Source organism: Eleutherodactylus coqui, chromosome 2, assembly GCF_035609145.1.
Source record: "Eleutherodactylus coqui strain aEleCoq1 chromosome 2, aEleCoq1.hap1, whole genome shotgun sequence".
Taxonomy (NCBI): domain Eukaryota; kingdom Metazoa; phylum Chordata; class Amphibia; order Anura; family Eleutherodactylidae; genus Eleutherodactylus; species Eleutherodactylus coqui.
In genome coordinates, this window is record NC_089838.1 from 310,529,224 (window position 1) to 310,546,240 (window position 17,017).

Sequence of the window (17,017 nt, forward strand, 5' to 3'; positions counted from 1 at the left end):
AAACCCTGAACTGACCGCAGCGCCGGTGTGAAAGCAGCCTTACAGTAAAATGCTAAGGCGTGCTTGTATGCGCAAAATTTGTGCAGACAATACACAGAGAGTAGATCCCTTTATACTGCAATGGGTTTGTTCACAATTCCTTTCTTAGCATGCGTGGAAAGAACGCCGCATGCTGTACTTTTGGGTGCGCCAGAGGTTCCCATAGAAGTCTATGGGGGTGCGCAAATGCGCTGCATCATTCAGCAAGAAAAAGAACACATTTGGTCATTAGGCTAAATAGCCATTTATATGGGGACATGATTGTGTCCCATGCGCAAAAAATCATGCCCTGCAGGCGCAAAAATACTGTAAAATATGTTGATATGCACGCAAAAAAGTCTAGTTGAGGGCAAAATCACGTGTTTTTCTTACCTAATATGGCGATGATAAATAGTGAATATTACCTGCAAGTAAGATCGGGCAGCCGCTGTCTTTGCGCCGCTTTTTTGAAACTCCTGTGCTCTGCTGCGGAGTGTGAATGGCTGGCGAAGGGGAAGAAATTTCCCTTGTTCCAGCGTAACTACGTCCGTTCTGGTGAGCGTAGCCGCGCCTACAGCAGTGTGTTTTGGTCCTCATAGCGCGGTTGTGCATACGCCTGTGTGAAGGAGCACGAAGAGTAAATATGAATGAAAAAGACCCAAAAAAACCCACAGTGATATCACAGTGTTAAGAAAAACGCTAGTGGGTAAAAGCCCTAAGTCACACATCACCTTCATAATCTGAAGGTCGTGAGTTCGATCCTCACACGGGGCATGGATCTATCCTTGTTTTTTCCCTCCGCCTTAACTGGATAGGCACTGCTCTTTGCCATTCAATACCGAAACGATACTGGATAATATGGAAAGGTAGCAAACAAGGCAGAAGGGTTTTGGCTAGGGGCTAAAAGCAACCGTGTTGAGGTCTTTGAATATGGCTGCGAGCGTAGCAAAAGTCCAAAATGGGGAGCATGATTAGTGGCAACCTCTCACACAGGGCCAGTGGCGCAATGGATAACGCGTCTGACTACGGATCAGAAGATTGTAGGTTCGACTCCTACCTGGCTCGTGAATGTCGCCGTGATCGTATAGTGGTTAGTACTCTGCGTTGTGGCCGCAGCAACCCTGGTTTGAATCCGGGTCACTGCATTCTTGATGAAAAAGCAAAGGTGCTCTTGTAGATGGACAGCCTGAATGATACTTTTATGAACTTTTTGAGCGCTATCTTAATTCAGAGGGTCTTTCGATGTAGTTGCAAGCTTAGGAAAATGCTCATTCCCATACCGGGAGTCGAACCCCGGGCCGCCTGGGTGAGAACCAGGAATCCTAACCGCTAGACCATATGGGAACCGCTGAGACCCTTTTTCAGTAATAAGTAGAAAAAAAATCAGTTTCATGATTTGAAAACTCATTTTTAAGCATGGATGGCATCAACAACCACTTGCAAGTGGCCTCGTTAGCGCAGCATTTTTGGCTGCCAAGAGCATCTGCAACCTAAGCCGCTTAATTCTGCAAGAAAGGTGCAGGCCTTTGAATGCAGGCACAAGCTTAGCAAAACACTCATTCCCATACCGGGAGTCGAACCCGGGCCGCCTGGGTGAAAACCAGGAATCCTAACCGCTAGACCATATGGGAAACCTTGCTTGCATGCATTGCTAAAAAGTTTTAGATACTAGTGCTAGTGGTTAGTACTCTGATTAGAATTCGGGGGACGGCATTCTTAATGCTGGCGCAGGCCTTCTACACTCCCTGTGTGGGAAGCTGCAATGCGATTTTCTGACTTTTTGAATGTCTTAATTTTATACTTACAGAATTCCATTTTTTTGTGTGGTGGCATCAAGTGACCCCCTACAAGATGCCTCGTTAGCGCAGTAGGTAGCGCGTCAGTCTCATAATCTGAAGGTCGTGAGTTCGATCCTCACACGGGGCAGGAGTTTTTATTTTTTTCCTCCTATCTTTACTCAGTTTTGTGCATTGCGAGACGCACAAAACTCGCACTGAGAAAGACCGCATTGTTTTCAAAGGGTTTATTTACATGTGTGCTTGCTTACTTCCAGTGATGCAGCGAGATGGAAAAATCGCATCATGTTCTTTTTTACTGCATATTTGCACGCTCAAAACTTCTGCACGCAATCAGAGAACAGAACCCATTAAAATCAATGGTTAGATACATTTTCCATTATTGCATGCATTCTCACATATCCAAAAAAATAGGACCTGCAATATTTTTAAGCACATTTGTGCACTAAGGAACCCCATAGAAATCTGTGGGAAGTGCGCAAATGTGCGCTCTGTGCACACTTTAATGCACAATATGTTCCGCAATTCCGTGAAAAAAATAACACATCTGGACCTTTGTAGGCTAAATAGCCATTTAAATCTTTAGGGCATTTAAGTGAATGGGCGGGTGTAAATACGCAGTGAATGCACAGGGAACTTCCATATTCACTGCGTATTTGCGCCCCATTTCATTAAGCCTGTCTGCATTCTTTTTTGCGTGCGCATATATGCACTATAACACTGGAGAGGCCGAAAAGCACGGGCGTAAGCGATTTTTGGTCTCACAAATATGCATCAGATTTGCACAACTGAAATGCACTTATGCATGTGTGACAAAACCCTAAGGCTGGGTTCATACAGGGCGGATTCCCGCCGAAAATTTAGCGGTTTGGCCGCAGCAAAAACCGCGAGATTTCCGCCGGGAGAACGGCCGCGGAAAAACCCGCGGCGGCTTTGAAGCGGCCTGGCCGCTCGCTCTTCCGCTGCGGCCGGCGTTCCCATAGAGGAGAGCGCGGCCGCAGCGGAAAGAAAAAATAAATAGACATGCTGCATATTCTAAAGCCGCGCCTGCGGTCGCCGCAGCCATGGTTCCTGCCTGACTTACCGCAGCGGATTGGCCGTCCCGTGTGGACGAGATTTCTGAGAAATCTCGTCCACATGGCTGGCTAATCCCGAGATTAGCGGCCGCAGACGGATTTGCCGCGGCGAAATTCCGCACGGAATTTCCGCGGCAAATCCACCCTGTGTGACCCAGCCTAAGAGTGACCCCCATAGTAGCCACAATAGTAACAGTAACCCCCATAGTGACCCCAGTAATAGTGAATCCCATAGTGGCCCCATTAGTAATAGTGACCCCCATAGTTCCTCCATTAGTAATAGTGACCCCAACAGTGACCGCAATAAGAGTGACCACAGTAGTAATAGTGACCCCCAAAGTGGCTCCAGTAGCAATAGTAACCTCCATAGTAGCCACAATAGTAATAGTAACCCAGATAGTGGACCCAGTAGTAATAGGGACCCTCATAGTGGCTCAAGTAGTAATAGTGACCCCCACAGTGACCCCAGTAGTAATAGTGACCCCCCACAGTAGCCCCAATAGTAATAGTAACCCCCATAGTGGCCCCAATAGTAACAGTGACCCCCATAGTGGCCCCAGTAGTAATAGGGACCCCCATAGTGGCCCTAGTAGTAATAGTGTCCCCTATATTGGCCCTAATAGTAACAGTGACCCCCACAGTGACCCCAGTAGTAATAGTGACCCCCACAGTAGCCGCAATAGTAATAGTAACCCCCATAGTGGCCCCAGTAGTAACAGTGACCCCCATAGTGGTCCAAGTAGTAATAGGGACCCCCATAGTGGCCCTAGTAGTAATAGTGTCCCCTATATTGGCCCTAATAGTAATAGTGAACCCCATAGTGTTCCCTGTAGTAATAGTGTCCCCAATATTTACTCCAGTAGTAAAAGTGTCCCCTATAGTAGCCCCTGTAGTAATAGTGTCTCCTATATTTACTCAAGTAGTAATATTGACTCCCATAGTGGCCCCAGTAGTAATAGTGATTCTCATAGTGGCCCCAGCAGTAATAGTGACCCCTACAGTGGCCCCAGTAGTATTAGTGTCCCCTATATTGGCCCCAGTAGTAATAGTGTCCCCCATAGTGGCCCCAGTAGTAATAGTGTCCCCCATAGTGGCCCCAGTAGTAATAGTGGCCCCTATATTGGCCCCAGTAGTAATAGTGTCCCCTATATTGGCCTCAGTAGTAATAGTGTCCCCTATATTGGCCCCAGTAGTAATAGTGTCCCCTATATTGGCCCCAGCAGTAATAGTGACCCCCATAGTGGCCCCAGTAGTAATAGTGTCCCCTATATTGGCCCCAGTAGTAATAGTGACCCCCATAGTGGCCGGTCACTTGTGTATTATCATGGGTTAGATGAATTTTTGGAATTCACCCAGATATGGACAACACAGGTCCAGTTCACTGAACAAAAGACTATAAATGGATAATTTGCCAATAATGGGTGCTGAAGTCACGTACTCCCTTAGGGTGCATTCACACGAGCGTAGGCGTATTTACGTTCGCACGTCCGCAGCGTATAATCGCCGGAAAGAACGTTTCTCGGCGATCATGACCAGAGCTAGAAAGCGTATTATCGTTTGTTCCTACTTTTCAAACTATCTTTTCGGCCATCCAATATGCGTTGGCACATATTTCGGTCGCGTATGTTCTGTTTTCTGTGGGTTGCCGTTTTTACACGCCGTAAAATCGCCCGTGCGAACGAATACATTGGAAACCAATGCCTCAGATGGTCACGTATATACGATTGGGAGCAAAAACGCGCCGTGTGAATGCACCCTCAGGCTGCTGGTCATAAGGCCAATCCTCCTATGATCTTTCCTCACGAGGCACTAATAATCTTTCTCCATTTTGTGCTTTTGCATGCAGAATCTGCGCTAAAATAGAGCATGCTGTGATTTTTCTTCTTACCTGCGAGTGTGAACAAAAAAAAAATCTAAAACACACGCCTTTCAATGCCCGTGTTTCTCCGCAGATTTTCGTCACGGACGTGGATTCCACAATTAAAATCTGTGTGTGTGAGACCCCTCCAAACCACTCTCCGGGATAGCCTACTCTATCAGATATGTCTTTAAATTTTGGCAGAAAGTCAGTGTAATTGGAGCAATTGCTTTCCAACCGAAGGAATGGCCCTTTAACAGTATGTAGATGTTACTGTATGGTGGGAGCCTGCTGTCGGAATCCATCTCTGACCGCGGCTGGCAACCCCGCGTACCTTCTGTTTTCTGTATTGTGGATGACCACGGTGGCTCACCGTCACTCATGCGCAGTACAGATATTTTTTTTAATCTTTGTGCCGTCGCAAGATAAGGACGGGGGTACCAGTGGCCTATCCGCAATGTCAGTTGCCGATGAGCTGCGGGTCAGATGGCTTCCGTTGCCTTCAAGAAACTCGGCCCGATATTGCGCTCAGCAGCGTGCATTTTACCCGCAGATACGAGACAATTTGCAGTCAAAAAAGCCTCACATCGCTTCTGTGAAATTCTGTTCCTCTTGCACGTGTTTCACATGTAATAAGGGAATCAGAAGTGTTTCCAATTGCTTTCAATGGTAAACCATGCATCACATAGCATAATACAAAGGGCTCATGCACACAGGCGTCAAAATTGCGCAGAAGATAGCCGCATAAAAAATTTGCGGCTAACTGCACTATAAATCACGTGAATGGACAATGGCCCATTCAAGCAATCTGGAACAGTGTGTTACAGAAAAAATGCTAATCTCCTCCACCCTCCCATTCCCATTGTTTAGCAGTTTAAGATAAACAATGGGAATGTTTAGGTAAACACTGCTAATCTCCCTCCACCCTCCCATTTTTCCAGCTCCCTTAGGAGTCTATGGAATCTTCTGTGCCTTGTGCACCAAAGGTAGGTCAGGTCCTATCTTTTCACACAGCAAGAAATTTCAGTTGCTCATATCATATCTTTTTAGGTGTGATTTTTTTTTCTTTTGGCGCGGCAGATCGCTGTTTTGCAATGAATATACGCAAATGTGAATGGATCAATGAAAATCAATGTACTTTCATCGACCCCATCGCACACATAATACGCTATTAAATTACGCTCATGTCAGCTTGCCCTTAGGGCTTGCGCCCCTGATCTTTTATGACCCTTGCAACGCCCCTGAGAGGTAGGTAGTGCGCTGCGCAGTGAACTGTAAGTGCTTTTAACTTGTTTCACTTGTAGAAGCTGTGCAGCCAAAAACCGCATCACAAAACTTGAGGTCATTTGCTGTAAAGTGCCATTCTGCACATCGGAATGTATCCTAATTACATTCCTAATTGGTTTTTTCTTGGCGGACTTTCAAGGTTATCGGATGTCGGATCGATGGAATTTCATTATCCCATTCATTTTCTATTTAACATACCGTACAATAGTAAAGACTGAAGATATAGTAATGAGTGGTATATACCAAAAAAAGTGTTCGTAAAAATGTATTTCTCTGAAAATTAGTGAACGTTCCCAATTTACAGCTTGTGGTTTTTATGGTTTCAGCTGTGTGTGTTTCCCAAAGTGGAAATAGAAGAGAACTAAGAGAACGAAGTTCCAGGGAAATTACTAAACAAACAAAGTGCCGCATCAGCAAATATACTTCCCTTTTACTTTAGGAATGTAATCTTCATATGAAGCTACATCGGAAAAGGGTTTAGTCATAAAATAACAAACAGTTGTAATCAAAATGTTACTTGTTCAAAATAACTAATTTATCAAGAGGTTTGTGCGAAAACTGCAGAAAATGGCACTTTTAATGACTAATGCAGTCTCAGAATTTTTCAACCCCTTCATGACCAGGGCTGTATGTACAGCTCACGCTGCCCCCTAGGCACTGAGCTAGAATATGTCCCTATTAAAGGCTGGGAATTAGGCCTCATGTCCACGGGCAAATTAAGAATTACAATCCGCAGCGTTTTTCCCGCACACGGATCCGCGCCCCATAGGGATGCATTGGACACCCACAGGTAGTTAAATACCTGCGGATGTCATTTTTCCCTGAAGGCGCGGGTCCCACGTGCAGGAAAAAATCCGGACATGCTCCATTTTAGTGCGGGTTTCCCGCGGGGACGGCTCCTGCAGGCTTCTATTGAAGACTATGGAAGCCGTCCGGATCTGCGGGAGACCCGCACCTGAATTAAACTCACCTGCTCTGGACGGTACGGCTCTTCCCTTCTTCGCGGCCGGATCTTCTTTCTTCGGCCTGGTGGATGTGCCCGGCGCATGCGCCTGGCACACAGCCGGCGTGCCGAGCACATCCGCCGGGCCAAAGAAAGAAGATCCAGCCGCGACGGAGAGAAGATCAGGCTGCGAAGAAGGGAAGATCCGGAGCGTGCGAGAGGTGAGTAATTGTTATTTTCAGCCCTCATGTCCGCGGGGCAGGAGGGACCTGCTGCGGATTCTCCATGGAGAATCCGGAGCGGGCCTGATTTTCCCCGTGGACATGAGGCCTTAAAGCATCATACTTGTTAACACTGCCATGGTGTGACTAAATAATAGCACCATTCTGGGACTGGATAATATCGCTATACGGTGACTAAATAAAGTAGCTTCATTTGTTCCATTAAAAAAACGAAAACATAAGAGAATGGAAACAAACAGAAAACTTCCTGTTTTTTTCTTTTAAACCGACTGATGTTTATTTCCATTTCTCTGCCCCATAAACAGTGCAGGGTGACAGAGCAGTGTCACTCTGTGTCCCCGACCCTAGACAAATAACAATGGACGCTCTATGCTCATGGTCTTAAAAAATGCTGTATGAACAATCCCTATGGGCTCCTGCACACTTGCGGTTTTCTTGCGTGTTTTTTTCACGTGATATTGCTGCATTTTTTTCACACAATTGTTAACAGGAGTTTCTAATGTTAAAAACGCATCACAAGTTGGTGCTTTGCAATTTTTTTGCAACGCGTTTTTAAAATTAGAAAGTCCCATTGACAATCGCGTAAAAAAAAACTCGCAAGAAAAACACAAGTGTGCAAGAGCCCTAAGGGTACTTCACACGTTACAGAATTGGTGCGGATTTGGACCCCTTTAATTGAAAGCATAAAATCTGCTGTGAATCTGTGTCAAAACCCGCACTGAACAGAGCCGTTCTTTGCGGGTCGGCATCAAAATATGCCATGCGTGAATGTACCCTTATGGCGGTCGCTCTGTGTGTCGAGCCTGACCCCCTCCCCAAGTAATGGTGGCCTCTTTGTTTCTTTTATTGATATTTTGGTCAAACATTGGTTTCTTTTGATCTAACCCCATCCCTGTCAAACTTCCTAGCAAAACTACCCGCTAAGTGGTGGGGGAGGCGCGGGGGTGAGGGTGGGGGACACGGACGCACTGACAGCACACCATCCAGGTATCTTGAAGTTCTAAGCACTGCTCCTGTGATCAGACGATCGTGTGTGCACCCAGATTCCTTCTCCTGTCTCCTCTACTCCCGTGTACCTCTGAGTATCAGAGGAACCAAGGAGGAAAGGTCAAGGGAGGAGAAATCTGGGTGCAAATAGAAGCGCCAGTAGTTTTGCTAGGAAGTCCTATGAGGGGCATGTTGCTAAGGGGAAGGGGGCAAATCTGTACATGTCCAACATGGTGGCCATTTTGAAAGACGTCACCTTGGAACAAAATCTATATTTTCAAATGGGAAGGGGTGTATGTCACATATGTATCTGATGGAGAATTTGATTAGAAATCCAAATTTGTGCTTAGATGTGACATACCTTTATACCTGCCAAAGATCAATTTTCTCTGTTACAGAAAAATATATGGCTACAAGACTAACATGTAAGGAGAGTGTCATGTCCGTGCAGCTCACAAGCACCATGCTTAGCATGGACGCAGGGTGATGTTCACGACTACTAGTAGATAGACTTATGCACCGAAGAGCAGTGCATACCACAACTGAAATACGTAGCCCAGATGTAAAGCCGGTGCAACACAAAAGTACTATACTCAGCACCCGTGGGGTGCTGTCACATAGACTTTTTGCCGTGGGTGTGCTGTCACATAGACTTTTGGCCATAGGGTGCTGTCACATAGACTTGTCGCTGCGGGTACTGTCACATAGACTTTTTGCAGTGGGGGTGCTGTCACATAGACGTTTGGCGGTGGGGTGCTGTCACATAGACTTTTTGCTGTGGGTGTGCTGTCACATAGACTTTTGGCCATAGGGTGCTGTCACGTAGACTTGTCGCTGTGGGTACTGTCACATAGACTTTTTGCAGTGGGGGTGCTGTCACATAGACTTTTGGCCGTAGGGTGCTGTCACATAGACTTGTCGCCAGGGGTGCAGTCACATAGACTTTTTGCAGTGGGGTTTCAGTCACATAGTCTTTTGGCCATGGGGGGCTGTCACATAGACTTGTCCTCGGGGGGTGCTGTCACATCTGTCACATGGACTTGTTACTGAAGGGGGTTCTGTCACATAGACTTGTAGCAGTGTCACAGTGTCCAGTGATGAGGGGACATGCCGGGGAGATGAAGGAATCTCCTGCTACAGCTGTCACAGCAGTAGCAGGAGATAGCACTGCTCTCTCATTGCAGCGGCGCCATTTTTGAAAAAATCTTCAGGCCAGCTCTATAAGGGGAAGAAAAGGAATAAAAAGGTTAGCAGAATATGGATTTTTATGTGTAATGCTGTAGTGTATGATGTTTTTACTCTACAGGGCATTACTGGGAAAAAGAAATTGAGCTTGGGCAGTGGGACAACACCTTTAAGTAACGACTTATAGAACACATCAATTATTTTTAGTGATCTGAGAATTTCCAATCTGAAGGACACCGGGTTAATGCTCTCAGTGATCTTAAAAGGACCAATAAACCGTGGACCCAGCTTAAAAGATGGTTGTTTAAGCTTGATGTACCTTGTGGACAATCAGACCAAGTCACCTACCTGAAATCTTACCCCCTCAGACCTATTGTTATCCGCCACCCTCTTGTAGCTCCTGACCGATCTTTTGATATTTCGCTGTACCTCCTCCCAAACTGCTTCGAGGCTTGTCGAGAATTCAATCTCTTGTGGTACCTCTAATGTGAATTTAGTAAAAGAACCAAAAAAAGATAGAAACCATAATTGCAAAAGAACGGAGATGTGCCTATAGACTGTAACGATCTCCTGTTCAGAGCAAACTCTGCCAGAGGTAAATAACCAGGCCAGCGATCCTGACTGTCCTAAACAAAACATCGCAGATACTGCTCGAGACTCTGGTTACACCTCTCCGTCTGGCCATTTGTCTCAGGATGGCAAGCAGATGAAAAGGACAGTTGTATGCCTAACTGGCGACACACAAAACGTCAGAAACCAGATACAAGCTGCACCCCTCGATCAGAGACAATGTTAAATGGTCCCCCGTGTAACCTAATAACATGAGCTATGAAGAGCTAAGCCAATTTCTTAGCGTTAGGTAAGCCAGGCAGAGCCACAAAATGACACATCTTACTGAAACGATCAACCACCACCCAGATGACTGTGTTTCCCTCAGAGGAAGGTAAGTCCATGATAAAATCCATGGGCAGATCAGTCCAGGGTCTCTCTGGCACTGGTAGGGGCAACAACTTTCCCGCAGGGAGACGCCGAGGTGATTTGGCTCTAGCACAAACCTCGCACGCCGACACAAAACAAAAAACATCACGTCTTAAAATACGGCCACCAAAAAGCTCGACTTATTAAATTACGTGTATTATTAATGCCAGGATGACCGGCCAGAACAGAGCTATGCATCTCCAAAAGTACCTGAAACCTCAAATGTAGCGGAACAAAAGGTTTGTCTTTAGGCAAGCCAGCAGGTGCCAAAGCTTGTGCCTTATGGATCTGCTCCTCAAGATCCAGGGACACTGTGGACACCACTACCTCCTCTGACAGAAAGGGTGCAGGAGGTTCATTAGAGACCACTGGAACAAAAGTCCTAGGGAGAGCATCTGCCCTGATATTATGACTGCCCGGTCGGTATGTGACCACAAAATCAAACCGAGCGAAAAACAACGACCACCGAGCTTGCCTAGGGTTAAGTCTTTTTGCTGATTCTAAATAAATGTAATTTTTGTAATCAGTAATGACTGTCACCTTATGTTGAGTTCCTTCCAGAAGATGCCGCCATTCCTCAAACGCCCATTTAATGGCTAACAACTCTGTCCTCAATATCATAGTTCTGTTCTGTGGAGGTAAACTTTCATGAGAAAAATGCACAAGGAGGAAGATTCTTTAACTCGCCAGTGCTTTGAGACAGAACAGCCCCCACCCCGACCTCGGAAGCATCCACCTCAACAACAAAAGGCTTGGATGAGTCTGGCTGTACAAGAGGGAGGGCAGATGCAAAACACTTCTTCAAAGTCTCAAATGCATGAATTGCTTTTGCCGACCATTCAGAAGTAAAAGACCCCTTTATCGTCATATTGATCAAAGGTTTGACCCTCTCGGTAAACCCGCGAATAAACTTACGATAGTAATTCGTAAACCCCAAGAATCTTTGCAGGGCCTTCAAATTCTTAGGTTGAACCCAATCGAGAACAGCTTGGACCTTCCCTGGGTCCATCTTAAATCCCTCCAGGGTTATAATATGCCCTAGAAAATAAATCTCCTGTACTGCGTAAGTATACTTCTCTCTCTTGGCAAATAGGTCGTTTTCACAGAGAGCTTGCAACACCTGTCGAACGTGCACAATATGACCATCGTAATGAGGGGAGAAAATAAGGATGTCATCCAAATAAACCAGCACAAAATGTCCAATGAACTTCTGAAGAATCTCATTTATGAAAGCCTGAAATACTGCGGGGGCATTGGTCAAACCAAAAGGCATCACAAGATTTTCAAAATGACCTTCGGGTGTATTGAAAGCTGTCTTCCATTCATCCCCCTCTCTGACCCGTGTTTAGTTATATGCCCCCCCGCAAGTCCAGCTTGGAAAACCAGCAGGCACCCATTAGCTAGCTAAACAAATCAGGAATGAGTGGTAACAGATAAGGGTTGCGCTTAGTGATCTTGTTGAGTTCTCTAAAATCTGGACATGATTGCAGACCCATATCTTTCTTCTTAACAAAAAAGAAACCGGCAGCTACTGGCGAATTGGATGGGCGTATGTGTCTTTTTCTCAAACTGTCCATGATGTACTCCTTGAGAGTCTGCCTCTCTGGACCTGACACATACATGCGACTCTTGGGTAGCTTGCAACCTGGAATGAGGTCAATAGTGCAATCCCCACGCCTATGAGGTGGTAACTTATCGGCTCCTTCTTTAGAAAAAACGTCAGCAAAGTCCTTGATGTACTCAGGTAACTCCTCAGTTTGTACCGCAGAGACATTGACTGACATGCAGTTCTTCTACAAGAAGGATTCCACTGCCCCACGTCCCCCTTTTCCCAGTCTACCACTGGGTTGTGAAACTTCAGGAACGGCAAACCCAACACCACCTGTGTAGGAAGTTATTCCATGACGAACAACATTATTTTCTCCGTATAGAACAACCCAATCCTAAGACAAACGTCTGACACAAAAAATGTTAACCACTTCTGAGACAGTGGAGTGGAATAAATGGCTGATATGGGTATCTAGTAATCCAAAGGTCTTATATCAAGTCTCAGCCATTTGGCAAGCTCATAATGAATTAAATTGAATCCCACTCCACTACCAAAAAAGATTGTTACCGGGCAACTATGCCCACCAATACGGATCTCTGCTGGAAGGACCACCCTGGAGGATGATATCCAGGTGACTTGCAGACCCAACGGGAACTTCCTCTTATCTATCAGGCCAGCAAGTTCCCCTGACTGAGACCCTCGGGAAGGACAAACCCGTATAAAGTAGAAGCAGAAACCAAAAATGGCAACAGCACGCAAAATAACTTTACTATCAGAGGTATACATACTTATAATCAATACTCTTTCCCCATTAAGTAATGCAAATGTTACGTGTGCTGCTGAGACGTGTTGTACTACTGTGCTTTCAGCAGCACAGCACTCTCAGGGTTAATTGATTGAGCTGGCTGGGTGTGGTATTTCCTGCTAGCCAATCTCCTGGGTCTGTGATCTCATATAAACCCAGCTCCTGTCAGTCTGTCTGGTGTTCAGGGTGAGCAGTAGAGATGAGCGAACGTACTCGTCCGAGCTTGATATTCGTGCGAATATTAGGGTGTTCGGGATGCTCGTTACTCTTAACGAGCACCACGCGGTGTTCGGGTTACTTTCACTTTCCTCTCTGAGACGTTAGCACGCTTTTCTGGCCAATTGAAAGACAGGGAAGGCATTACAACTTCCCCCTGCAACGTTTAAGCCCTATAGCACCCCGCTGCTGTGAGTGGCTGGGGAGATAAGGTGTCACCCGAGTATTGAAATCTGCCCTTCCCGCGGCTCGCTACGGATGTATTCTGACATTAGTTCAGAGAAAGTGGTATCGTGTTGGAGCTGCTATAGGGAGAGTGTTAGGTGTATTGTAGGCTTCAAGAACCCCAACGGTCCTTCTAAAGGCCATAAATCGTCCCTATATGCGCTCAGTGGGGCCGGCGGCAGCAGCGCCGACCCCATTGAGAACATATAGAAGACAAATCCTTCTTTTCTGCCACAGCTGTAACAGCTGTAGCAGAGAAGAACGATGTTTGCCCATTGAATTCAATGGAACCAGCAATACAGCAGGTTCCACTGAATGCAATGGGCTGCCGGCGATCGCAGGATGAATGGTCGGGAAGGGGTTAAATATATAAGCCCTTCCCTGCAATTCATCCAGAAATGTGATACACTAAAAATATATACCGGCGTATAAGGCGACGGGGCGTATAAGACGACCCCCCAACTGTCACCTTATACGCCGGCAATACAGTGGAGCAAAGAATAAAAAGCATTACTCACTTCTTCAGACGATCTGCGCCGCTCCTGCAGACTGTCACTCCTTCCTGGTGTTCTGCGGTGCTCCTGCAGGCTGTCGCTCCCTCCTGGTTCCCGGCAGAGCATTGCTTTCTCTACGAAAGGCTTTAAATCCACGCCTCCAGAAACACACGTGCCTTCAGCCAATCACAGCCAATGACAGTGATGTCATTGAATTGCTGTGATTGGCTGTGTTTCTGGAGGCGGGGATTTCAAGCCTTTCATAGAGAAAGCTTTAGTCCGTGGACCAGGAAGGAGTGACAGTCTGCAGGAGCGGCGCAGATCCTCTGAAGAAGTAAGTAATGCTTTTTATTCTTTGCTCCACTGTATTGCCGGCGTATAAGGTGACAGTTGGGGGGTCGTCTTATATGCCCCGTCGCCTTATACGCCGGTATATATTTTTAGTGTATCACATTTCTGGATGAATTGCAGGGAAGGGGTTATATATTTAACCCCTTCCCGATCATTCATCCTGTGATCGCCGGCAGCCCATTGCATTCAGTGGAACCTGCTGTATTGCTGGCTCCATTGAATTCAATGGGCTAACATCGTTCTTCTCTGCTACAGCTGTTACAGCTGTGCCAGAGGAGAACGATCTTTACGCTGACAGTGCGGGGGGGGGGCCCACTCTTGCCGCTATTGTGGCTTAATAGTGGGACCTGTGAACTTGAGATGCAGCCCAACATGTAGCCCCTCGCCTGCCCTATCCGTTGCTGTGTCGTTCCCATCACTTTCTTGAATTGCCCAGATTTTCACACATGAAAACCTTAGCGAGCATCGGCGAAATACAAAAATGCTCCGGTCGCCCATTGACTTCAATGGGGTTCGTTACTCGAAACGAACCCTCGAGCATTGCGAAAATTTCGTGCCGAGTAACGAGCACCCGAGCATTTTGGTGTTCGCTCATCTCTAGTGAGCAGTCATGAATCCTTGTTTGCTGTGTGATCTGTGTCTTGCTGATTCATTTACGTTTGTTCGTTTAAATTCTGTCAGTTTTGTGTTAGCTTGCTGTATGACTTGCTATCTGTGTCCTGTCCTGTTGCAGTGTGCTGAGTGAACTGTGTCCGATTCTGCTGGACTCCTGGTTAGTGTAGGGACTAGCAGTATAACCAGGAGCCGTAAAGGGGCCTGCTAGCTTTCATGCTATGTACAAAATGTCAACTAATACCTGGTATTTATATTCAGCTTATCATCTGCTATTAGTGTTTCCATTGTGGCTGCTGTATGCTGTGTATTCTGGCTCTGTGTGTCCGGTTGTTCAGTCTCTGTCATGTGGCATGTGAATGCATCCTGTTCTGGTGTGTGGCTCCTAGGATCAGCTAGGGCCCAGATCAGAAGACCGCTGGGCTGCGCTTATTGGGGCAATGTCCCCGCTCAGGTAGGACCATGCCAACCTCCCGGTAGCACAGGGTCAGTTGCTTGTAATCTGTGTGCTACCTGTGTGCTTGCATCCCATCCCTAGTCCTCTTGGTCACGATCATGTGGGCCCCGTGTTTAGTTTGCCCACACGATCGTAACATAATGCCCCCCCACTTTCAAAAGGGGGTGCATTATGTTGATATCTGAGGATGTTGTGTTTGTGTGAACAGTGACAGGTCCAGTCTCTGTGCAGGTGGCCAGACATCAGGTGTCGATAGTCCTGTTGTGAGGATGTTGGTGTTTATATGTATGTTAGACACACTGTGCTGTAGTGTCTGTTGCATGCGGTTGTTGGAGCTAGTTTCCCCGTATTTCTCCGCAGATGGTTTGGACACCTGCTGTTCCTCCCCTCCTGGCGTTCTGGGGTGGTGTCCTCAGTAGTGTGTGGTACGGTGACCGCACAAGTGCAGCCACTCGCAGGTTTCTCCTTTCCCTTGGCAGGTGCGGCCTCCGAACATCTAATTTAGTGTGCGTGGTGCGAGCTGGTGATGCCGGCCACAATTTTCCTTATAGGCCAGATAGGTGCTCTGGCGGTCCTTCCCCTTGTACGGTGGGTGTGGTGGCTCCATACAGCTTTGGTGGCATGCATGTTGTGTCTGCGTCCCATCTCTGTCTGTTACCCGTCCTGCGTTATGCAGTTTGTATTCCTGTCCCGGGTTCCATCCTGCCGCGAGGTGCGCCCAGTGGACGTAATTTGCTGTAGACCCCTGTGCGGGTGGTACCAGTGTGTACTTCCTTCTCCTGCTGACTGGCTGGGGTCCGCATCAGGCCTGCAGTGATGAGTCCTGTTCACGCTATGTCAGTAGGTAGGGTAGCCATCTTTCCCCTCTGGATTGTGCATATTCTATGCAGGCTACTGTTCAGTGGCCTTTTGCATAAGGCGCAGTGGTCCTGCTTAGTAATTTCCTTACTCTCTCCCATTTTGCCATCTTTGCCTTGGTGTCAGGTCCTTTTTAGATAAAACCTGTACACGTGCACGGTTTGGAGGAGTTGCATAATTTTTGTTGTTATGCTTAAAGGGTCCAGATGCCCTTTTTTAAAGGGGAGGTACTGTTACGTGTGCTGCTGAGACATGTTGTACTACTCTGCTTCCAGCAGCACAGCACTCTCAGGGTTAATTGATTGAGCTGGCTGGGTGTGGTACTTCCTGCTAGCCAATCCCCTGGGTCTGTGCTCACATATAAACCCAGCTCCTAGTCAGTCTGTCTGGTGTTCAAGGTGAGCAGTCATGAATCCTTGTTTGCTGTGTGATCTGTGTCTTGCTGATTCATTTACGTTTGTTCATTTAAATTCTGTCAGTTTTGTGTCAGCTTGCTGTGTGAACTGCGATGTGTGTCCTGTCCTGTTGCAGCGTGCTGAGTGAACTGTGTCCGGTTCTGCTGGACTCCTGGTTAGTGTAGGGACTAGCAGTATAACCAGGAGCCATGAAGTAGTCTGTTAGCTTTCATGTTTTGTACAAAATGTCAACTAATACCTGGTATTTATATTCAGCTTATCATCTGCTATTAGTGTTTCCATTGTGGCTGCTGTATGCTGTGTATTCTGGCTCTGTGTGTCCTGTTGTTCAGTTCCTGTCATATGACATGTGAATGCATCCTGTTCTGGTGCGTGGCTCCTAGGATCAGCTAGGGCCGAGACCCAAAGACTGCTGGGCTGCCCTTATTGGGGCAATGTCCCAGCTTAGGTAGGGCCAGGTCAACCTTCCTTTGGTAGAACAGGGTCCCATGTTGAAACCCGTGTGCATACCCGAAACCCGGTCCTCTCTTGGTCACGATCGTGTGGGCCCCATGCTTAGTTTGCCCACACGATCGTAACAGCAAAGTTCTTGGTATATAATTCGATTGAATCAGATTGGCCCATCTACCAACGTCCAGGTGACCAAGCTCAGATGGGTCCTAAC

At 46.8% G+C, this 17,017-nt stretch overlaps 3 non-coding genes across 3 annotated transcripts; 2 read left to right on the top strand and 1 right to left on the bottom strand.

The window, feature by feature from the left end:
- Positions 1–1,010: 1,010 nt before the first annotated feature.
- TRNAR-ACG (transfer RNA arginine (anticodon ACG)) lies at positions 1,011–1,083 on the top strand. The gene has a single exon. It is a non-coding gene; the product is annotated as a tRNA-Arg (tRNA).
- A 494-nt stretch (positions 1,084–1,577) lies between these two features.
- Positions 1,578–1,649, bottom strand: TRNAE-UUC (transfer RNA glutamic acid (anticodon UUC)). The gene has a single exon. It is a non-coding gene; the product is annotated as a tRNA-Glu (tRNA).
- A 222-nt stretch (positions 1,650–1,871) lies between these two features.
- Positions 1,872–1,944, top strand: TRNAM-CAU (transfer RNA methionine (anticodon CAU)). Its single transcript has one exon. It is a non-coding gene; the product is annotated as a tRNA-Met (tRNA).
- Positions 1,945–17,017: the final 15,073 nt, after the last annotated feature.